The 24,574-nt window shown below is 37.1% G+C and overlaps 1 pseudogene; it reads right to left on the bottom strand.

The window, feature by feature from the left end:
* Positions 1–242: 242 nt before the first annotated feature.
* Positions 243–24,574, bottom strand: part of LOC138095010 (rho GTPase-activating protein 17-like) — a 123,870-nt pseudogene continuing 99,538 nt past the window's right edge.

Raw genomic sequence — 24,574 nt, 5'->3', positions numbered from 1 at the left:
ATGTTAGAAATAATCTTATAGTCCATTCTTCTATTTTAAAGTGTATTATTGTTTTAATTCTTAACCTTTCTTTGAATATTTACTACCATGTATGTCATAGCAGTCAACTTTAATTATGATAGCAGTAAATTCCTATGAGAATGTGACTACCTCTGCTCACAATGTCAATAATCTCATAGTTTCACAAAGCTACATTAGGATACAAAACACTGAAAGTATGAAATAGAAATTAAATGTATAAATCAGCCTGATGTTCTTTCTAAAGCTGTTTATAAAAGAAAACAAATTAAATGATTGTAATTGCAGTTATTTAAGAGCTTCAGGTTTTTTTATTTGAGGTCTGATTATAGTGGAAAATTATCTATTGCCAAAATTATCATAAAGGAGAAAATAACATCAGTGTTACTGATGAAATGAAATGTGATTCCACATTGGGTAGAATGGCTTTATATAACTCTGAAATATTTCTAATATCTTCTTCGGTATTTTTTTCCTATAATTACAAATAGTTATTTATATTATCTAACCAAAATTATCATATTTCAACAATTGTTGGAAAAATATCGCTTGCTTTTTATAGTCCCTTGTGTGACCTATTTTACAGATCTTTTCAACATTTAATGATCCCTGGAGGCTCTTAAGTTTGTCAGTGTTACCCTCAATGTTAATAATTTATACTCTTGCTACATGAAAAAAAGCACTGGAGACAAAAGGACTGGTAAATAAGGAAAAATAAAAACAAAAGCACTGTAAATTTGAAGAAAGCTCAGAAATTGAAAGTAAGAAAGCAGTGTGTGTTTAAGTGAGAGAGATAAAAATGAAAAGAAAACAAAAAGGAGAAGATGGCTAATTTACAGTTTTGAATTAAGAATCATAACAATTATTTAGGACAGAAAACATTTTCTGATGTTAAGTTTCCAGAGCAGTGTTTTCTATGACTATCTTACCTCTTATATGTATTCCTCCATTCTGCAAATACCAGTTAGATATTTTTACTGTGTTGGGGGTCCTACGGTAAGTGTCAGAGGCAACAACATCTTCAAAGAGCTTAAGGTTTAGTAGAAGTAGCTGGGCAATTTAAACAAAAGTATCACAGTGCAATTTTATGGATATTGTGTGGATATCCTTGTGGGATTTTGTAGAAGGAAGAACAACGAAGATGTGCCCGTGGTACCCAGAGTTAGGCCATGATGAACAATGGATGTCATTGAAAAAGTTGGAGACTTTGACTAGAATCCCCAGAAAACAAAGACAGAAGGGCAAAAACTTACTGATAAAACTTTATTAGAGGTCTTCCCTGGTGGTACAGAGGATAAGAACCCACCTGCAGGGCACACGGATTTGATCCCTGGTCCAGGAAGATTCCACATTCCCTGAAGCAACTAAGCCCATGCACCACAACTACTGAGCCCATGCACTTAGAGCGTGTAAACCACAGCAAAAGAAGCCACCACAAAGAGAAGCTTTTGAACCACAACGAAGAGTAGCCCCCTCCCGCTGCAACTAGAGAAAGCCCGTGAGCAGCAATAAAGACCTAGCACAACCAAAAATGCAATTAACTAAATAAGTAATATTTAAAAAAAAAAAGAAATCCTTAAAACAATGTATTAGGAAGTACGACTCCTGGGAAGGAGCAAAAGGAGACTGAAACAAACAATAAGGGAATGCATAAATCTGGCCACACACTCTTCACAGAGGCCCCGTGAATGGCCTGAGGAGCAGAGGGAGGAGCTGCTGCTGCTGCTGCTAAGTCGCTTCAGTCGTGTTCAGCTCTGTGCGACCCCATCAACGGCAGCCCACCAGGCTCCCCCGTCCCTGGGATTCTCCAGGCAAGAACACTGGAGTGGGTTGCCATTTCCTTCTCCAGAGGGAGGAGGGAGGCAGACAAATTTTTCTACTGGCTTTCATCTTATTTTTTTAATTTTTAAATTACTATTGGCTGTGCTGGGTCTTTGTGCCTGCTCATGGCCTTTCTCTAACTGCAGCAAGTGGGGGCTATTCTCTACATTTGGTGTCTGGATTTCTCATTATGGTAGCTTCTCTGGTGGAGCATGGGCTTTAGGCATGTGGGCTCAGTAACTGTGGTGCCCGGGCTTAGCTGCTCCAAGGTATGTAGGTTCTTCCTGGATCAGGGATGGAACATGTGTCCCCTGCATTGGTAGGCAGATTCCTAACCACTGGAACACCCAGTAAGTTTGGCTCTCATCTTTATTGGTTAAAAATTGGCCACCATTAGCAACAATTCTCCAACATTTCCAGAAATTCATGCTGAACACCTATTGAGTCTTGCTACTCTTCATGCCAGATCAGAGTAATGCCCCAGATCTGGAGGCAAGAGGTGGCAGGGGAATTTGTGTGAGGTGTGGCTTTGTTGGCTGTGCCTAGAAGCAAGAAGAGTGATCAGAAGCAATGGCCCCAGAGACCCCCTCAGTGGCAGCAGCAGCAGCAGCAGCAGCAGCAGCAATAACTCACATGACCATGAAAATCATGGGCAGGTGTGTGTGTGTGTGTGTGTGTGCGTGTGTGTGTGTGTGTGTGTGGCAGGTCTGTGTGTGTGTGTGTGTGTGTGTGTGTGTGTGTGTGTATTCAGTTGCTTTAGTCACGTCCATCTCTGTATGATCCTATGGACTATAGTCCACCAGTCTCCTCTGTCCGTGTGTGTGTGTGTGTGTGTGTGTGTGTGTGGCAGGTCTCTGTGTGTGTGTGTGTGTGTGTGTGTATTCAGTTGCTTTAGTCACGTCCATCTCTGTATGATCCTATGGACTATAGCCCACCCATCTCCTCTGTCCATGGGATTCTCCAGGCAAGAATACTGGAGTGAGTTGCCATGCTCTCCTCCAGGGGATCTTCCCAACCCAGGGATCAAACCCACACCTCTTATGTCTCCTGCACTGGCAGGCAGGTTCTTTACCACTAGTGGCACCTGGGAAGCCCAGGCAAATCTGACCAAATAAAGTAAGTGTGCAGATCTGGGATGGTCCATAAACTGTTGGACCATCAGCAGCATGTTGTGTATGCTGCTTGAAGTTAGTCTTGAAAAATAACTACATGTTCACCAAATGAATCTGCAATCAGAAGGTGAATCATAAGAAAATGCATCATTGTATGTAACTGACTCTTGAATTATATTACTCTTGAATCCATTCATGTCCTCCATTGATACTGATACAGTCTTGTCCCATTCTCTGAAATATAGCTTATTAATTAACAGACTTTTAAAAATCACTATCTAATTAACCTGTTCATATTCAAGCTTTTACCCTTCCCTTTCACAGATCTTCTTTCCATCATCCATTGAACATCTAGTTCTGGATTTCAAGTCTTAAAATACTTAAAAGAATCTTCTTTCATTTAAGATAAAATTCCCAATCTTTAACATGGCTTACCAATATTTTCTAGCACCAACCTGTGTTTTCTCTTAGCCCAAACCTACTGGCTCATCATTCCCTCACAGTGCTGAGATCCTTCTCATTCCTGTAGGCTAATTACCTAGCAGACTGTCTGATTAATATCCATGCAAACAGGAAGGAAATGAAGATAATGCTTCTCTTTCGAACCTCCACTGAACAGGTATGTTTGTTCAGTCATTCAGTTTTATTGACTCTTTGCAACCCCAAGGATGGTAGACTGCCAGATTCCTCTACCTATGGAATTTTTCAGGAAAGATTACTGGAGCAGATTGCCATTTCCTACTCCAGGGGATCTTCCTGACCCAGGGTTTGAACCTGCAACTCTTGTGTCTCCTGCACTGGCAGGCAGATTCCTTACAACTAGAACCACCTGTGAAGCACCCATTGAGCAAGAGGCAGACTAAAGGATATGTCAAAGATTGGAATCAAATCTACACAACTGGAACTGTTATAGTTGCGTTGGATTTGAAGATGAGAAAAGCATTAGAAAACTTTTAGCAAAATAGTCCCTGAGTGAAAAATAGGAGTGGATATTTAGTTATTGACTGCTGTGCATTCTAGAAGAAAAATACTATTGCAATGCTTTGGATTGCAAAATGCTTTGGTAAGATCAGAGGAAGTGGAGTAATCTGTCTCACTGGCACTTGGGGTGTGGGGTGAAATAACTGGACTGGGGCTGGAAGATAATTACTTTTTTAGTATCATACTTTTTTAGTCTCAGATTTATGTTTTTCTACAAAAGTATATATCTTCATAACAAGTTACTCTTTACTCTGTCAAGCCCATTTGTGTATCATCGTATTAATGGGCAGATCTGTGTGATGTTTTAATTATGATCCTATCTCATTATACATAGTATTAGTGTACAATTATGTTTACCTTTTTGTGTTAAAATCTCCAGGCCACATGATTTTTTATTCTAAAGATATACAAGTTCAGAACTACTGCCTCTTATTTCTTGGTGAATTTCTTGCTCTTTGTTTTTCAGTCAACCCATCCAGTATTATTTTTTTCAATGTTAAAGCACATTTTTGCTAAAATGTTTTCTTCCAGTTATAATAGCCCTATGAATCAGTCACACTAAAGATCTAGTAAAAGCTAAGAGATCAAGAAGAGACAGCAAGAATACACAGAACTGTAAGAAAAAGATCTTCATGACCCAGAAAACAACAACGGTGTGGTGACCCACAGAGAGGCAGACAACCTGAAGTGTGAAGTCAAGTGGGCCTTAGGAAGTACTGCTGCCAATAAAGCTGTTGGAAATGATGGAATTCAAGAAGTGCTATTTAAAATCCTAAAGGATAATGCTATTCAAGTGTTGCACTCAATATCTCAGCAAATTTGGAAAACCAAGCAGTGGCCACAGTACTGGAAAAGATCAATCGTTACCCCAATTCCCAAGAAGGGCAGTACAAAAGAATGTTCAAACTACCAGACAGTTTCACTCACTTCCCATGATAGCAAAGTTATGCTCAAAATCTTTCAAGCTAGGCTTCAGCAGTACTTGAATCAAGAACTGCCAGAGGTATAAGCTGGGTTTGAAAAGGCAGAGGAACCAGAGATCAAATTGCCAACATTCGCTGGAACATAGAAAAAGCAAGAGAATTCCAGAAAAACATGTACTTCTGTTTCATTGACTATGATAAGCCTTTGACTGTGTGGATCACAATAAACTGTGGAAAAGTCTTAAAGAGATAGGAATACCAGACCACCTGACCTGCCTCCTGAGAAATCTGTATGCAGGTCAGGAAGCAGCAGTGAGAACTGGACATGGAACAACAGACTGGTTCCAAATGGGAAAAGGAGTATGTCAAGGCTGTATATTGTCACCCTGCTTATTCAACTTACATGCAGAGTACTTCATGAGAAATGGTGGACTGGATGAAGCACAAGCTGGAAGCAAGATTGCCAGGAGAAATATCAATAACCTCAGAGATGCAGATGATATCACCTTTATGGCAGAAAGTGAAGAAAAACTAAAGAGCCTCTTGATGAAAGTGAAAGAGGAGAGTGAAAAAGTTGGCTTAAAGCTCAACATTCTGAAAACTATGATCATGGCATCTGGTCCCATCACTTCATGGCAAATAGATACGGAAATAGTGGAAACAGTGGCTGACTTTATTTTCTTGGACTCCAAAATCACTGCAGATGGTGACTGCAGCCATGAAATTAAAAGATGCTTACTCCTTGGAAGGAAAGTTATGACCCACCTAGACAGCATTTTAAAAAGCAGAGACATTACTTTGCCAACAAATGTCTGTCTAGTCAAAGCTATGGTTTTTCCAGTAGTCATGTATGGATATGAGAGTTGAACTCTAAAGAAAGCTGACAGCCAAAGAATTGATGCTTTTGAAGTGTGGTGTTGGAGAAGACTTTGAGAGTCCCTTGGACTGCAAGGAGATCCAACCAGTCCATCCTAAAGGAGTTCAGTCCTAGGAGTTCATTGGAAGGACTGATGTTGAAGCTGAAACTCCAATACTTTGGCCACCTTTTGCAAAGATCTGATTCATTTGAAAAGACCCTGATACTGGGAAAGATTGAAGGCAGGAGGAGAAGGAGATGACAGAGGATGAGATGGTTGCATGGCATCACTGACTCAATGGACATGGGTTTGAGTGGACTCCAGGAGCTGGTGATGGACAGGGAGGCCTGGCGTGCTGCAGTTCATGGGGTTGCAAAGAGTGGGACACAACTGAGTGACTGAACTGAACTACAGGAATATTATCTAGGGATCAAAGTCACTATAAATACAGAATAAGCCTCCTACTTAGTAACATGTTCAAGAGTCAAAAATGAATTAAAGTAATAATAATTATAAAATAATAACAGTAATATCAGGGAACTGTGTTCCACTTTGTTTAGATTATTTCAAATCTTCAAAATCTATAATGTTGGTAATAACATATTCTCTTTAAATTCAGTCATTAAATTTGAGAGATCTTTAGAAAAAAATAAATGTTTATTACCTAATTATGTAACCCAAGTGTGCAAGTAGTAATAATGTCACATAAACATAAAAGTGCCAGAGTTTACATGCTCATTAAGCCACATCAAAAATATTTCCATCAAGTTGTCCTAGCTGATCTTTCCATCTGCTGATGCTGCTGCTAAGTCACTTCAGTCGTGTCTAACTCTGTGCAACCCCACAGACAGCAGCCTACCAGGCTCGCCCATCCCTGGGATTCTCCAGGCAGGACTACTAGAGTGGGTTGCCATTTCCTTCTCCAATGCAGGAAAGTGAAAAGTGAGAGTGAAGTCACTCAGTCATGTCCGACTCTTAGTGACACCATGGACTGCAGCCTATCAGGCTCCTCGTCCATGGGATTTTCCAGGCAAGAGTACTGGATTGGGGTACCATTGCCTTCTCCAGATCTTTCCATCTAGAGTCCTTTTAAAGCATATGTTTGGAACAATAGCCACTCAGTTTGGGTCTCTGAGTGAAAAGGTGGTGATAGTAGTGATGGCACGGAAATAAACTTTTGTATATATCATCAATTACCCTCCTCTCCATTGTGTAAATGGATGCAAACATGAGAGGAGACATTTACAAGTATGGAGAAGGAGATGGCAACCCACTCCAGTGTTCTTGCTTGGAGAATCCCAGGGATGGTGGAGCCTGGTGGGCTGCTGTCTATGGGGTCACACAGAGTTGGACACGACTGAAGTGACTCAGCAGCAGCAGCATTGACACTTTGAGGGCTTCCCTGGTGGCTCAGATGGTAAAGAATCTGCCTCCACTGCAGGAAACCCAGGTTCAGTCCCTGGGTAGGGCAGATTCCCTGGAGAAGCGAATGGCTAACAACTCCAGCATTCTTGCCTGGAGAATTCCATGGACAGAGTGGCAGTGGCTTGGTGGAGTACGGTCCATGGGATCGATCACAAAGATTCGGACACGACTGCACGATTGACACTTTGGCATTGACACTTCTGAAAATATTAAGATCCAGACGTAATTTCAATTCTTTACATTTGTTCTTTTTATCCTTGCAAATTGAAATGTCAAATGGAAGCTATTTTTCTAATAATATTTTGTGCATATAAAAATAATTATTTCTGGGCACTTAAAATAAATGTTCAGCTTCTATAAAAGTCCTTAAAATATAAATTAAAAAAATTAATTTAAAAAGTCACAAAGAAAATAAACTTTTAAAATGAACAGTTACAATAATGGCTTTTGAAATATTGATTTCAAGTCACAATTCAAAACCAGTAATGTGTAACTGTAAAGCATTTTGCACTGGCAGCTGTGTTTGGTAATTACTTTTGTTATTTCTCCTCAAGAGAAATTAATACAAATATTTTTGAGTCTGAAGTAAAAAAATGAAATAAAAAATAAGTGGTCAGCCTCAAAATACCCTATATTATGCCTTAATACAGAGCACTGCTAGGAAGATCTCCCGGGTCCTGTAATATATCCTACTACCATACATTAATTTTGGATTTAAATTTTAATTATCTTGATCCATTACTTGTTTCTGTACATGATTTTAATTATATACCTCATTATTCATTTTAATGTACTTGTATAATGTACTGATCTGGAATTTCTTCTCTTAATGTACATACAACCTAACTTTTTGGAAAATGGGCATATTTAATCAACTCATAGTCTCCACTTAAAACTTTTGTCAACAATTTTTAAGTTGCATTGTACATTTGTCTTTTCCTGGAAAGTCTAATGAAACTTGAATAGTCATAAAATCATTTTAGGTATATGAAGGCATATTTTTTTCATAACTTGGCTCCTTAATCATTACTTAATTTATATATACTTAGTTTGCAGGGGACTATGAAAAAATCCAATTAATCTTTCTTGAGATGAATACAAACTTGGATCCATTAACCTTTATTATGTTCCAGGTAGTTTGACTATATATCTATTTACTCACTGTAATACTTCTCCAGTTTATGAAGTTCTAGTAAATACTGAATAAATGGTATCAGTTATTATATGCTGATCTCAAAACTTCTAATTGCTTTTGAATATAAATTTTTATTTCTATTCATAATACTATAAAGTAGGTATTACTGTTATATCCATTTTTCTGATGAGGAAATGGAAGAAAAAGTTAGGGTAAGCTTTCTCAGGGCCAGACATCTAGTTATTTCATTCCCTAATCTGAATGCTTAACCAATGAGCTATTAGGGCCTCATCCAAGTATAAGCAGAGAGACAATCTGTTTTACTGTCACCAAAACATGGCACAGTGGAGAGCATGGTTTCAGAGGCAGACAGATATGACTCTGAGTCCTGATCCTAGACCCTTTAACTTCTCTGACCCTCACTTTTCTCATCTGTGAATAACAGAATTTTTCTGAGGACCTGAGAAACTACCTACCTATATGTTAAGTGTTTTACAAACAGTAGTTCTCATATAATTAATTTAAAAAGCAATAATATTAAAATAAACAATAAATTGATTTGGAGTATTAGGATAAATGGTAAGATATTTCAGTGAAAAATAGGGATTGGATGTAAGTTAAGAAAATGCCATTTCTATCCGAGAGGAAAAGCCATTTAATTTTGTAGTTTATGTAAGATCTAAGCTTTCCCAAGACTGCATCTGAGTAAAGCCAAGGTAAAAGCTCCTTCAGTTACCCAGATTATCTTTGATAAAGTCCATGGATAAATCCCTGAAAAGTGAAAAAAGTTTTGGCACTCCCAATACTAAATAAGCTATTTTATTTTCTTTACTCTCCATAGGATAAGAACTGTTTGACTGTTTGCATTGATTATGTCGGCATCATTTAAACACAGATGTCTCCACTATTAAAATCACCTAATTGTTTTAAAATACTAAGATAGGTTTTTCATTGTCCTAAGGGAAAAGATGAAAAACTCATATTCAATAGGAAGAATAAGACAGCACAGTTTAATACTATCAACAACTTCCAGGTGCCAGGGACCTGGAAGGATTAACCCTACAGGATTAGATACAACTGTTGCAGAGTGATCCAGGATACTTTGCACTTGAGATCCTGCCCCTTATATATGTACCCCTAGCATGACACTCTTTTACCAGAAGGAGAGAAGGGTAGAAAAATGTTTCTCCTCTACAATAATGTTATTATAAAATCTCGCCAAGTGCCTGGTATGTGGTACCATATTCCTGAATTCACCAATATTTATATCATATTTAATTTCCTTTCCTGCCTCCCTTCTTATAACTTCCTACCTTTGTACACATCTTAAAGCCATACCTATGAATGTGTCTATATAACTGGCCAAAGAACGACAATTATGTGGAAGATTGCAATAATTACGTGAAAGAAACCTTGACTTCTTAAAGCAACAAAAGTTCAGTAGGTAATTATGTTGAAACTATTTTTCTTGATCTTAAATTATGCAGATAATTTACCCAGACTGCTTTTTTATCTGGAATATAGAAATTGATACGTTTCTTTAGGAATATCAAGGATATTAATCTCTTTGAAGCATTTACATAGCTTAAATCTCCTTTTTATTGGAAATTATAGTCAAAGTTAACATTTTAATAACCATGTCTATGAAAATAATATACAGTGTATGATTTATTTAAAACAAAACATCTTAGTGTTTCAATATATTCGGAATACGTTAAAGGTTCTAAACTGACCCTGAGTAGATTTTGCATATTTTCAAAAATTTTTGAAGTAAATTAAATGTTATGTCCTGTAAAAAATGAAGACATATTTTTGCCAAATTATATATTTTTTGAAGATTTTGCGGGAACTCTCCTCATGAATACTTGAAAAATGGTTGAATCTAATGTAATTTCATGACATCAGTAAAGTATACCATAGACATAGTTTTGAAATATTATTAAGCATCAGAATCACCTGAGGACTGTTAAAATGCACATATTTGAGTCCTCTAACATTTTTATTTAAAAAATCTCCAAGGGAAAGGTCCAAAATTTCATATAGCATAGATACCCATGATCCTGACACTCAATGTAATTTGGAAATTATTACTGTCAAAAATATTGTTATCCTGTATAGAATTTAGGACTACACCAAATCTTCAAATAGCTTGCAAATAATATTTTACAAATATCTAAAGTGTATCTATGGTATCTTTTTTAATGATCATTCAGTATTAGGTCTGTGCTTTCTCTCTAAACTGAACTGCTTTAGAAAATGCACTTAGGTAGAAGCAACATACAGCTGCCCCTTGAACAATATGTAATTTAGCTGTGTGGATCCATTTATATGTAGATTTTTTTTTCACTAAATAAGTACAATACTACACCATCTGCGACTGGTTTAACCGTGGATGTAGAACTTCAGATGTGAGGTTGGAAGATAAAGTTATGTGTGGATATTCAACTGCTCAGTGAGTCAGCTCTCTTAACTCCCATATTGTTTACAGGTCAGTATGTGTAACACATATAATACATGCACATATACCTGGGATAGCATGTTTGGAAGCTAATATACACTACTTTAAACAAATATCAAACAATTTCACTAAGGTAACATAATAGACATTTATTTAAACTATTCTAGGTGCATTGATTATGACAAACACATTCATTATAAAAAAGGGTTAGATATTTTTTATAATTTACAATAAGCCATCTTTACTATTTTTGTTTATTCGTTTATCTTTGGCCACTAGAATAGGAGTGGGACAGGGTTAACATTTAAATATGTGTAGTTATTCTGTGAAAATACAGATTGACCTCCACTGATGAATTTGCCTTTGATTTCCAGAAACATGTAATATTTTATAACTGAAAGATATTTAATGTATCTGTGATCTCAATAAAATTTGTTTATATCACTTATGATCACTCTTTTTAGCTCTCATAACATGTAATAAGACTACTTAAGTTTCCCAGGTTTTACCTTATTAGCCTTGTAATATATAACCTGCTACTTCCAAAATAAGATAAATAAATATCATATGTAATTAAACCTATTTTCTAGAATACTATTGTTTTAAGCTTCATTCATTAACTACCACAGTAGTACTTTATTTTTGTAATTTTGACAGTCAGTGAACCACAAGTTCCAGGTGAATGGTATTTGAAGTTTCTATGACAGTATATTTAATATGATTACTTCTGTTGATGACTTACATGGACTTTTATGTATGAATGTAAATATCTAATAACAACAAGATTTAGATTATTGTGATTCCAGGCAGGTTTAATTCATAAACCTCATTAACAATCATGTATTATTTTCTGTGGACCTTTGAATTAATTTGAGTGTGTTTGAATTTTTACTGTGCCAGTAGCAAAGTTCAAATAATTGATAGACATTATAAAAAGAATGCTAGAGTATTACATCCTTATTATCTTTGAATGAAAAGATAAATATAAGTTGTGATGCACAGCAAGTTACTAAATTTTAATGGCTCTTCCTTTGTCTTGATGTACAAACACATGCATGCATGCTAAGTTGCTTCAGTCATGTCAGACTCTTTGCGACCCTATGGACGATAGTCCGCCAGGCTCCTTTGTCCATGGGATTCTCCAGACAAGAATACTGGAGTGGGTAGCCATCCCCTTATCCAGAGGATCTTCCCGACCCAGGGATCAAACTCGGGTCTTCTGTACTGCATGTGGATTCTTTACCATCTGAGCCACAAGGGAAGCCCTGTTGTACTACATCAACATAGAGAGTGCATTAGAATAGGACGCTCTTGCACTTAAGTTTTGGAATCACAACCTGCTAACTCCTTTATCATGAACAAACTCCCTTATCATTTTTATTTTTCTCTTCATGTACAATCTCTCATTAACTGTAAGTTTGTTTAGTCTTATTACATCTTTTGAGTTGCTCTTCAAAGTGAGCTGCTCTTTCTTTGAATCTTTTTTCAATACTCACAACTTTGGCCAAAGAACAGACTGTGGTTCTGAACGTGGCTCTCTCTTCCACTAGAACTCCTGTGTCCTAACAAACCCCTGCCAAATGATTTTTTTTCCTCCTGATACCACGTTTACCATCTTTGTCACTCGGGCCATTTAACAAACTCCAGGACACTCATCCACTTTCTTCAGTGATTTTAGCTCACAGATTCACAATTTTCCTTTTCAACTTGTCCTCTATCATCATTTTTTTTAAATCTTAAGAAATTCACAGTAAAGACTCTTCTCAAATTATGAACTCACTGTTTTTCAGATGGTAAAAGAGTCTGCCTGGAATGCGGAGGACCCAGGTTTGATCCCTGGGTCGGGAAGATCCTCTGGAGAAGGAAATGGCAACCCACTCCAGTACTCTTGCCTCAAGAATCCCATGGAGGGAGGAGCTTGGTAGGCTACAGTCCATGGGGTCGCAAAGAGTCGGACACGACTGAGCAACTTCACTCACTATATTTTAGGCAACCAACAAATAACTAACATTAAACTGTGTCTTTATCAGAAATGTCCTATTTCCTGTATTTTTAATTCTGAAATAATGTTTCTAGCCTTTCTACCTGTTTCATTTCTATTAATTTTATTTATCACAACCCTTATTAACTTATCTGTCACACATATCAGTAGTCCTCAATATCCTGTGTCTTCCACTCATACTTTACCCATCCTAATCTCTAAACTCCTTCACACCAAGGATCACACAAACCTAGATATTTTTCATCTGTTTCTCCTGTAGTTGGGGTACCTTCCAATTGTTGGACTTTGGTAAATCCACTATCTGTTGCCTCCACTATCTCTTTTTTATTATGCATAATCATAGTGCTTTTTTTCTAAAATTAGAGAAATGTGATAAAATGTCACCTAATCACTATATTTTGGCAAATTTTATTTATCACCTGATGCTAAGAGCCCACATCCTGACCAATCATCCTCAGTAATGGTAGTCCTCTCACTTCCACTTTTGTTATTTTACTGAAAGTATACGTATTTTCTCCAGTCAGCTGAGCAGCATCTGACCTGCCTAAAGAAGAGCCCTAACAGCATGTCAGATGTGTATCTCACCCTGCACTTTCACTCTAACTCTTGATTTTCTCCAAACTCTGAAAATGTATCTTGCTTTGTACTTGCTAACACAATCCCACTGCCTCTCAATCCTTCAACTCTAGCCTCTTTAGAAACTTTATTCTACTTTGTTAGGGATGATCTTAGATGTTTCTAACTCATATGACAAAGTGTAGATATAGTTTTCATGAGGATATATTTATTTTTAAAACATATAATACAGAAAGATCCCCTGGAGGAAGTCATGGCAACCCACTCCAGTATTCCTGCCTGGAGAATCCAATGGACAGACGGGTCTGGTGGGCTACAGTCCATACATTCACGAAATGTCAGACATGACTGAAGCAACTTGGCAAAGCTAACAAGGATAACACTCTCTTCTAAAATAGAAGCCCTATGATCTATAAGACAAGCTCAGGTGTTTTTCAAAACATTGGTATCAAAGAAACACTGACAAATTAGAAAAGACAATTATCAGCTCCAGAGACAGCTTTTTCACTGGGACCTAATTTATAAAATGTTTATTTATAAAATATTTCATAATACGTTCAACTCTGTTATTCTTTGCTATCCCATGAATCACAGCACGCCAGGCCTCCCTGTCCATCACCATCTCCTGAAGTTCACTCAGACTCATGTCCATCGAGTCCGTGATGCCATCCAGCCATCTCATCCTCGGTCGTCTCCTTCTCCTCCTGCCCCCAATCCCTCCCAGCATCAGAGTCTTTTCCAATGAGTCAACTCTTCGCATGAGGTGGCCAAAGTAAAGAATGAATGAGTGATATAGGTAATGATGACAAGCTGTTAGTTATTATTTTGTTCATTCACCATGCAGCTTCTAAATTTTATAGCATCTGTCAAAACCTTAACCTTTTCAACTGAGAAAATGGTAAAACTAATATAAATTATATCACAGTGTCCTTGGGAGAATAAATGAGCTAATACGTAGAACAAGTGTATAATACTGCCTATCACCTTGCAAACACACCCACACACAAATGTTAATGATGTTATGACTTACTAAATATTTCCTTGCAATAGTACCTCTGATCTGACACTGCTGTCAAAACCTCCTAACCAATTAGCTATTGATGACCGAATTCAATGATCATACATTAGTCAATCCTTTCTCACTCATTTGCTAAAGGCTTTTTCCTCTTTGCCTGCTCAGCCTACTGTGAGACTTGGGGGTTCTGCATCACTTCACTATACTGGTCAGTATCCTGTCCCTCTGATTATTACAATTTACTGATGCTCATTCTATCTAGAAATTCGCTCTTCACTTAGAAGCTCTCCTCCATGATTTTGAGCTCAATGGCTCTGTTGATCTGATTAGCCTATAACAAGCTGTTTTGACCAGAGCAGAGGCATCTTGATTTCTAATCTCTATAGACAGCTCATTCCAAACTTAAAGGAGGTAATAGGCTTTAAAGAAAAGAAAAGAAAAAAAAACCTTGAATCACCTTCTCTATCTTTTCTCTCAGTTCAATACTCAGTTCAAATGCTAGTTTCATGAAGAATTTTCTGTATTCTTATTTTATATAATGACCTTTAGTTTTGAAGCTGAAATAGTCCATTTTCTCCTAACCTAGTCAAATATTATTGTTAGCATTTCATCATGTAAACTTGAACATTCGCCTCCTCTTTCTCTAGACTGGAACAGTTTGATAGTAGAAAAGGTACTTTACCATTGTATGCCTTGCAGATCCCGTGCATTCATGTTCAGCCACATCTGACTCTTTGCGATCCCGTGGACAGGAGCCTGCCAGGTTTCTCTGCCCATGAAATTTTCCAGGCAAGGATACTGGAGTAGGCTGCTGTTTCCTACTCCAGGGGAGCGTCCCGACTCAGGAATCAAACCCACATCTCCTGCATCTTCTGCACTGGCAGGCAGATTCTTTACCACTGAAGGCTTTTGACTAGATAGGCACACAGTGTAACTGGCTGAACGGACTAAAGAGGGCAAACACCTTTCAGAGTGAAATAATAATAATGAGATAAAAATCCTGGGGAATTCCCTGAGGTCATCCATGCCCAACTGTGGCTCTAAGAAAAATTATAACCTGCAAGAGCATTTAATTAAAAGAGTGCCATAATGTCTAATTACTAATGGTGAAGGTCACATATTATGTTCCCACTGCCAGCCACTGAAGGCATGATGAAAACAAAGCCGCCTTCCTCAGCTGGAAACTATAAACAAGGGAAGCATGCACGCTATTCTCCTTTTTCCTGTCAAGCTTTCACTTCTTTAATCCTTTGTACCCTTTTTATTCCTTCCTTCCCTCCTCTTTCTTTTTCTTCTTTTCTCCTTCCTTCCTTTCTTCTTTTTTCTGTTATTTTTTCCTTACAAAAATTTTTAATTTTAAACACATTAAATTTTATTTATTTTATCAAGGTTTTATACGCACATAATTTAAAGCATCAGTTAGCTTTCCTTACTGTGTTAGAGTATGGGCTAAGGTGCTGAGAACAACGCTGACTTCTTTAGCTATCCTCTCTGCTACTTTACATTTTGGCCCTTAAAATAAACTTTACTTTATTATGACCTTGTCTATGCACTCAAAAGGAGATTTTATTATGTCCAACATGTCTAGGAATTTGATAACAGAGTTTTTCTTTGATGTATATGATGCCATATTGCTAACGTTTGAATTAAAATGGTCTCCCTAGAAATTTCAGGTTTAAATCTGATTTTAAATTTTGGGAGTCTGTATTCTAAAAGTCAGACTAGGCATTTGAGTCAATTATTTTTACTATAAACATTCATTCACATATTCAAATATTCATTTACACATTAACTGGGTAAATATCAAGTGTCTACCATGTACCAAACTTGATTCTAAATGTGGGATACACAACAATGTATAAAACAGATAAACAAGAAAAACAAAAATATTTAGCTAACAAGCTAGTGATACTATCTGCATATCTGACTATCTGATGTTTCGGATCTCATGCGTATATAATTTGCAAATACATAGTATATTCTACAGTTTAGTTTAGAAACATCCAGAAAAATATTATTTAAACTGAAAACACTACAAGTTTTCCTTTTTGCTCATGGTTTTACTTCCAGTTAGTGATAGGTTATTATATGATCTGTTTGAAGGTGTTTCTATATATTTTATTATTCTAACATGAAGAACAATGTTGAATAGATTTTCCTACAAAAATTAAGCTTACATAATGAAACATGGAATGGTAAATGCAGATACCACTCCATTTGTAACAATCAAATATATATAAATTTCAATACTTGTATAAATGTTCACCCTTATGTTGACATTATCTAAGCATTCAATATCATTTTAGCATGAGATATTTACTTTTATAAATTTGGAAACACTTGCTGAGTCTTAAAGAAGAAACAATATTCTTAAAATAATTAATAATCCTGGAATTTTTTGAAATTTGATTTTACTAAATGTAACCTTATGAAATTTAACACTCAAATGCTGACATCAGGATATTATGAAATTTAAGAGTGTATGCAGTCATAGAGAAATATATATTACTTAATGCATCACATTTTATATATCTGAATGCCTTTTTAAGACAGAAGAATAATACTTAAAATATTAATATTGGTAATTGTGTGCTGACACTCAAAAGTCCCTTGTTTTAAATTTAATAAACTACATTTACAAAATTATAAATCATATTTTCTCCTTTTAAACAGACTATTTTTTAAAAACAGATTTAGATTTACAGCAAAATTGAAGAGCAAATTTGTATTCACCCTGCTCCCATGCACACACAGCCTCCCCCACTACCAACATTTGTACCAAATACATTTGTTATACTGACGAACATATACTGATACATCATTATCAGCAGCCAGAGTCCACACTTTGCTCTTGGTTGTTGCATGTTCTATGGATATGGACAAATGCATAGTGACATCCATCACTGAGTATGATATGGAATAATTTCTTACTATTATAAATAATAATCTGCTTTATAAATCCTCTGTGTTTTGCCTGTTCATCACACACTCCCACTAAGCCCCTGGCAGCCACTTATCTTTTAACTGTATCTATGGTTTTGCCTTTCCAGGGTGTTATATAATTGGAATCATATACGATGTAGCCTATTCAAACTGGCTTTTTTCACTACATATTATGCAATTTAGTTCTCCTCTTGTGTTTTCATGGCTTGATAGCACATTTATGTTTAACATGAAATAATGTTGCATTGGGTGGATGCAGCATCATGTATTTATCCATCCACCTACTGAAGAACATCTTGGTTGCTTAAAAGGTTTAGCAATTATAAATGAAGTTGCTATGACATACACCATGCATGTGCAAATTTTTGTGTGGACATGCTTTAAACTCATTTGAGTAAATAAAAACCAGTAAATGCAACTTCTGGATGATATGAAAAAAGAATGTTTGTTTTATAAGAAACTGCCAGGCTGGTGTCCAATGTTGCTGTATAATTTTGCATTTCTACCAGCATTGAATGAGAATTCCTAAAACTCCATATCCTTATGACAGCATTTGGTTCTGTCCGAGTTCTGTATTTTGGCCACTCTGATAGGCGTGAGTGGTATCTCATTTTTGCTTTAATTTGTATTTTCCTAACGACTATGACATAAAGCACCTTTTCATATGGTCATTTACCATCTATAAATTTTCTTTGATGAGGTGATTGTTCAGGCCTTTTGACCATTTTTAATAGGTTTTTATCAGGTTGTTTCCTCATTTATGAATTGTAAGAGTTGTTTATATATTTTGGAAGTCCTTTACTATTTTTTTTTTTTTTTTTTGCAAATATTTCCTCTCAGTCTGTGGCTTGTCTTCTCATTCTCTCGTCACCATGTTTCACAGAGAAAATAAAAATTGTATGAAGTCCAGCTTACCAATTATTATTATCAAGGGGTCATGACTTTGGTGTTTTATCTATAAAGTCATTGTCATGATCAAGTTTATCTAGAATTTTTTCTTGTTATCTTTCAAGAATCTTATAGCGTTGTGTTTTACATTTATATCTGATCCATTTTGAGTTAATACTTATGAAGTGTGTAAGGACTGTATCTAGAGTCATTATTTTGTAGGAGAATGTCTAGGTCTTCTACCATCATCTGTTGAAAAGACTGTCTTCTCTCAACAGCACATCTTTTGCTCCTTTATCAAAGATTAGTTGACTATTTTTATGTGAATCTGCATAAATCATTTTCACATCTGGTATTTAATACTTACTATACATTCCTGTGGGCTTCCCAGGCGGTGCTAGTGGTAAAGAACCTGCCTGCCAGTGCAGCAGACAGAAGAGACACAGGTTCAGTCCCGGGTCAGGAAGACTCCCTGGAGGACGGCATGACAATCCACACAAGTATTCTTGCCTGGGGAATCCCATGGACAGGGGAGCCTGGCAGGCTACACTCCACAGGGCTGCAAAGAGTTGGACATGACTGAAGCAACTTAGCATGCACGCGTACAATCTTGTAAACATTATTGATATTCACACTTAATCCCACTGTCTAGAGAATACATCTTTCTTTTTCGTATTACCATTTCTATTTCAACTAACAATCACACTTCTTTCTGCTGATATTCTTAGGCAAATTATTAGACTTATTGGCTCAAGTGTGCTGTTTCACATCTTCATCCTTGCTCCTTGTGACAGCTTAAGTATTTATCAGAACTTGCATAAAACTTAAATATCGCCAGTCATCTATTCATTCATGTAATTTTCTGAATGACTTTGAGGTACTAGGCACTAGTCTAGGTTCTGTAATATCTTCTTGTATACTCAGTTAGATTTGTACTATATAGACATATCTAAGTGTATGCATTTGTGTAGACATGTATATTTATTTATTTATTTGTATTTTAATTATAGGACTAAGATAATTTATTTCCATAATTGAAATATGTACACAATACTTACTGATAAACCATTAACTCTTTATGAGAAAAAAGAAAAGATGTTTGAATCAGATCATTGAAAGGTTAGCTAGAGGTGCCTGCTGCAAGAGTGTAAGGAAAGGTAAAATTCAGGAAACCACAAGTAGTTCAGTACTGATATAATTTAGGATTATCCAAAAAGTTCATTTGGTTTCTCTGAACTTTTTGGAGAACCCTATATGAAATGCAAAGACCCACATCAGTCAATGAGTCTGGAGGGATAGATGAATACAGCACTATTAAAAGTAAGGAACGGTTAGAATGTGGTATTTTTATCAAGGTGAAAATAAAATAAATAGGTCATTCTAAGATTATGTTTTTGTTTGAAAAAAATATACTGACAGCACTGTGGAGAAATGACTTAAAAGAGTAAAAGCTGGAGACAGGGTACTGGTTATTTTAAAACTTAAAATGAAACATAAACCTGAGATCAACTCAATGATGCTGAAATGGAGAGGAGGAAGCTGAACTAGAGAATGGTTAAAAGGTTGAATAACAGCATTTTATGAATGTTTGATATGCAATACACACAAAAAAGAAGGAATTCTCTTCTTGGGCTCTAAAAATCACTGTGGATGGTGACTGAAGCCATGAAATTAGAAGATGATTGCTTCTTGGCAGGAAACCTAGACACTGTGTTAACCACCTAAGATATCACTTTGCCAAAAAAGGTCCATATATTCAAGTAGTCATGTATGGATGTGAGGGTTGGACCAAAAAGAAAGCAGAGCATTCATGAATGGATGCTTTCAGACTGTGGTGCTAGAGAAGACTTGAGAGTCCCCCAGACAGCAAGAAGATCAAACCAGTAAATCTTAAAGGAAATCAACACTGAATACTCATTGGAAGGGCTGATGCTGAAGCTGAAGCTCCAATACTTTGGCCATCTGATGGGAAGCGCCAACTCGCTGAAAGAGACCCTGATGCTGAGATAGACTAAAGGTAGAAGGAGAAGATAGTGACAGACTATGAGGTGGCTGGATGGCATCACCTGTTCAATGGACGTGAAGTTAGGCAAACTCTGGGAGATGGTGAGGGACAGGGAAGCCTGGCATGCTGCAGTCCATGGGGTCACAAAGAGTTAGACACGACTTGGCAACTGAACATCAAATGAGACCTCTTCAGGAAAACTGGAGATACCAAGGGAACATTTGATGCGAAGATGGACAGAAACAAAAAGAACCTAACAGAAGCAGAAGAGATTAAGAGGTGGCAAGAGTGCATAGAACTATACAAAAAATGGTCTTAATGACCAGTAAAACCACCATGGTGTGGTCAGTCACTTAGAGCCAGTCATCCTAGAGTGTGAAATCAGTGGGCCTTAGGAAGCATTACTACAAAGCTAGTGGAGGTGACAAAATTCCAGCTGAGTTATTTCAAGTCCTAAAAGATGATGCTGTTCAAGTGCAACACTGGATATGTCACCAAATTTGAAAAACTCAGTAGTGGCCACAGGACTGGAAAAGGTCAGTTTTCATTCCAGTCCCAAAGAAGGGCAATGCCAAAGAATGTTCAAACTACCATACAGTTGTGCTCATTTCATATGCACAAAATCCTTCAAGACAGGCTTCAGTTCAGTTCAGTTCAGTTCAGTCACTCAGTCATGTCCGACTCTTTGCGACCCCATGAATCGCAGCATGCCAGGCCTCCCTGTCCATCACCAACTCCTGGAGTTCACTTACACTCACGTCCATTGAGTCCGTGATGCCATCCAGCCATCTCATCCTCTGTTGTCCCCTTCTCCTCCTGCCCCCAACCCCTCCCAGCATCAGAGTCTTTTCCAATGAGTCAACTCTTCTCATGAGGTGGTCAAAGTACTGGAGTTTCAGCTTTAGCATCTTTCCTTCCAAAGAAATCCCAGGGCTGATCTCCTTCAGAATGGATTGCTTAGAGCTCCTTGCAGTCCAAGGGACTCTCAAGAGTCTTCTCCAACACCAGAGTTCAAATGCATCAATTCTTCGGCACTCAGCCTTCTTCACAGTCCAACTCTCACATCCATACATGACTACTGGAAAAACCATAGCCTTGACTAGATGGACTTAGTCAGCAAAGTAATATCTCTGCTTTTGAATATGCTATCTAGGTTGGTCATAACTTTTCCTCCAAGGAGTAAGCGTCTTTTAATTTCATGGCTGCAGTCACCATCTGCAGTTATTTTAGAGCCCAAAATAATAAAGTCTGATACTGTTTCCACTGTTTCCCCATCTATTTCCCATGAAGTGATGGGACCAGATGCCATGATCTTCGTTTTCTGAATGTTGAGCTTTAGGCCAACTTTTTCACTCTCCTCTTTCACTTTCATCAAGAGGCTTTTTAGTTCCTCTTCACTTTCTGCCATAAGGGTGGTGTCACCTGCATATCTGAGGTTACTGATATTTCTCCCGGCAATCTTGATTCCAGCTTGTGTTTCTTCCAGTCCAGCGTTTCTCATGACGTACTCTGCATTGAAGTTAAATAAGCAGGGTGACAATATACAGCCTTGACGTACTCCTTTTCCTATTTGGAACCAGTCTGTTGTTCCATGTCCAGCTCTAACTGTTGCTTTCTGACCTGCAGACAGATTTCTCAAGAGGCAGGTCAGGTGGTCTGGTATTCCTATCTCTCTCAGAATTACAGGCTTCAGCAGTATATAAACCAAGAACTTCCAGATGTACAAGCTGGGTTTAGAAAAGGCAGAGGAATCAGAGATCAAGTTGCAAACATTTATTGGATCATGTAAAAAGTAAGGAAATCCCAGATATTATATACTTCTGCTTCACTGACTAAGCTGAAGCCTTTGACTGTGTGGAGCATAAGAAATTGCAGAAAACTCCTAAAGAGACGGGAGTACCAGACCACCTTACCTGTCTCCTGTGAAACCTGTATGAGGGTCAAGAAGCAACAGTTAGAATCACATGGAGCAACTGACTGGTTCAAAATTGGGAAAGGAGAATGTCAAGGCTGCATACAGTCACCCTGCTTATTTAACTTCTGTGCAGAATACATCATGTGAAAAGCTGGACTGGATGAAGCTCAAGCTGGAATGAAGATTGCCAAGAGAAATACCAGCAACCTGGTATTAGAGTGGTATGATACCACTCTGATGGAAGAAAATGAAGAGGATCTAAAGAACTTCTTGATGATGGTGAAGGAGGAGAGTGGAAAAACTGGCTTGAAACTCAACATTAAAAATCTAAGCTTGGGGCATCCAATCTCATCACTTCATAGTGAACAGAAGGGGAAAAATTGGAAGTAGTGACAGACTTTATTTTCTTAGGCTCCAAAATCACCGCAGATGGTGACTACAGCCAAGGAAGTGAAAGATGCTCGCTCCTTGGGAGGAAAACTATGAAAACATATTAAAAATCAGAGGCATCACTTTCGGACAAACGTCCATATAATCAGAGCTATGGTTTTTCTAGTAGTCATGTACAGATGTGAGAGTTGGACCATAAAAAGGGCTGAGCACCAAAGAATTAATGCTTTTGAATTGTAGTTCTGGAGAAGACTCTTGAGCATCCCTTGCACAGCAAGGAGATTAAACCATTCAAACCTAAAGGAAATCAACCCTGAATATTTATTGGAAGGACTGATGCTGAAGCTGCAGCACCAATAATTTGTTCACGTGATGAGAAGAGCTGACTCACTGGAAAAGACCCTGATTCTGGGTAAGACTGAAGGTGAAAGGAGAAAGTGGCAGCAGAGGATGAGACAATTAGATAGCACCACTGACTCAATGGACATGAATCTGAGCAATTCCTGGATATGGTGAAGGACAGGGAAGCCTCGCATGCTGCAGTACTTGTGGTCACAAAGAGTCAGACATGGCTTAGTGACTGCACAACATTTCATTCTAGAATTCAAAGCAAACATTCGACTTGAGATAAACGATTGAGTTTATAAGTATTTAGGTGATGCCATTGATGATCTTGAGAGAAATCATGGATTATTTCTTTGTTCTCAACTGCTAATTTTACCTATTGCCTGTCAATCATAAACATTGTATTTTTATAGTCTCTTTTCTGTTCATGGATTTATTTCCCTTGCATTAGATTTCTTAAATGGTTTCTTCTTTCTTTTAGCAAAAAAGAAACCCAAAAAATCCTTTTAGCAAAAGACTTTCAGTTCAGTTCCATTCAGTAGCTCAGTCAGGTCCTACTCTTTGCAATCACATGGACTGCAGCACACCAGGCTTCTAACTTTAAGGAGGAACTCACTGTTTTAGGTTTTGATGATTAAAATAGAAGTACATGTTTTTATTTTGAATATATCTCTAGATAAATAATAATTTCTTAAATACTATTTATTGTTTTTTATGAGTATTGCTTATGGATACATTAGTGCTAATATTGGGAGAAGTTTCATATGGAAATAATTCAGTTTTTACAAAGTAGACTCCAATAATATTACCTCTCATTTACATTTACTTGTTAAAGCACTGACTTCATTTAATACTTTTGGAAAGGTACCATGAGGAGACATAAAAATACGTAGGGCTCATATTTTCTAAATATTTATATTTCTTTCCAGTATTCTACATTTTTTTGTTTATACTGAAATATAATAACCCAAAGGTTGTGGAAAAATAAAAGAGAAATGATAATTAAATGCATTTATTATTAGATAACACAGAATTGCACAGGAACTACCCAATATTAAATGAATTCTGGGCCTTTAAATGAATTTTTAGTAGCTGCTCTTCAGCATGCAATTTATTGTATGTGTTTATTAGTTTTTGTGTGTGTGTGTGTAATATTTTTTTGGCCATGCCACGTGTGAGATCTTAGCCCCGTGCCTAGGGATCCAGTGTGCACCTCCTACCTTGGAAGCACAGTGCCTTAACCACCAAACTGCCAGGAAAGTACCAGTGTTTGTGGTTAAAGTGTTAAAATTTTGATTATTTTCCCTCTAAAATCTTGAAAGAAGAAACCAAAATGTGTATTTTTCTTTCACAGTGTGTTAAATTTAGATTTGAGAAATTTTGTAAATGCAGAAACAGTTCCCAAAATGTTAGATCTACTGGGAATTGGAGGGTTCCACTACATTGACACGAACAATTCGGCAATTCTCACCCCTTCTCCAAACACTGGTGTGACTTACATTAGTTACATGGAGATCTGCAAAGGAAGGCAAAGAACTGGCTATAGACCAAGGATGTTGGTGGATTGAGATAAAGTCACTATGACTTCCTTTCCTGGGAGACTGGAAAAGGAAGTGATAGAAAGAGCATCCTTTCTCCACATAAATGAATAAGTAACATGCTAACTTGATATATGTTAATCATTATATTTTCCAAGATGTGGAAGATAGAAACAAAATACTCACATCTGTAGTGACAGAGGATAAGTAAACAAGAGACAAAGGGA

Source organism: Capricornis sumatraensis, chromosome 19 (genome assembly GCF_032405125.1).
Source record: "Capricornis sumatraensis isolate serow.1 chromosome 19, serow.2, whole genome shotgun sequence".
NCBI classification, from domain to species: domain Eukaryota; kingdom Metazoa; phylum Chordata; class Mammalia; order Artiodactyla; family Bovidae; genus Capricornis; species Capricornis sumatraensis.
This window is presented reverse-complemented; position numbering and strand designations above follow the sequence as displayed.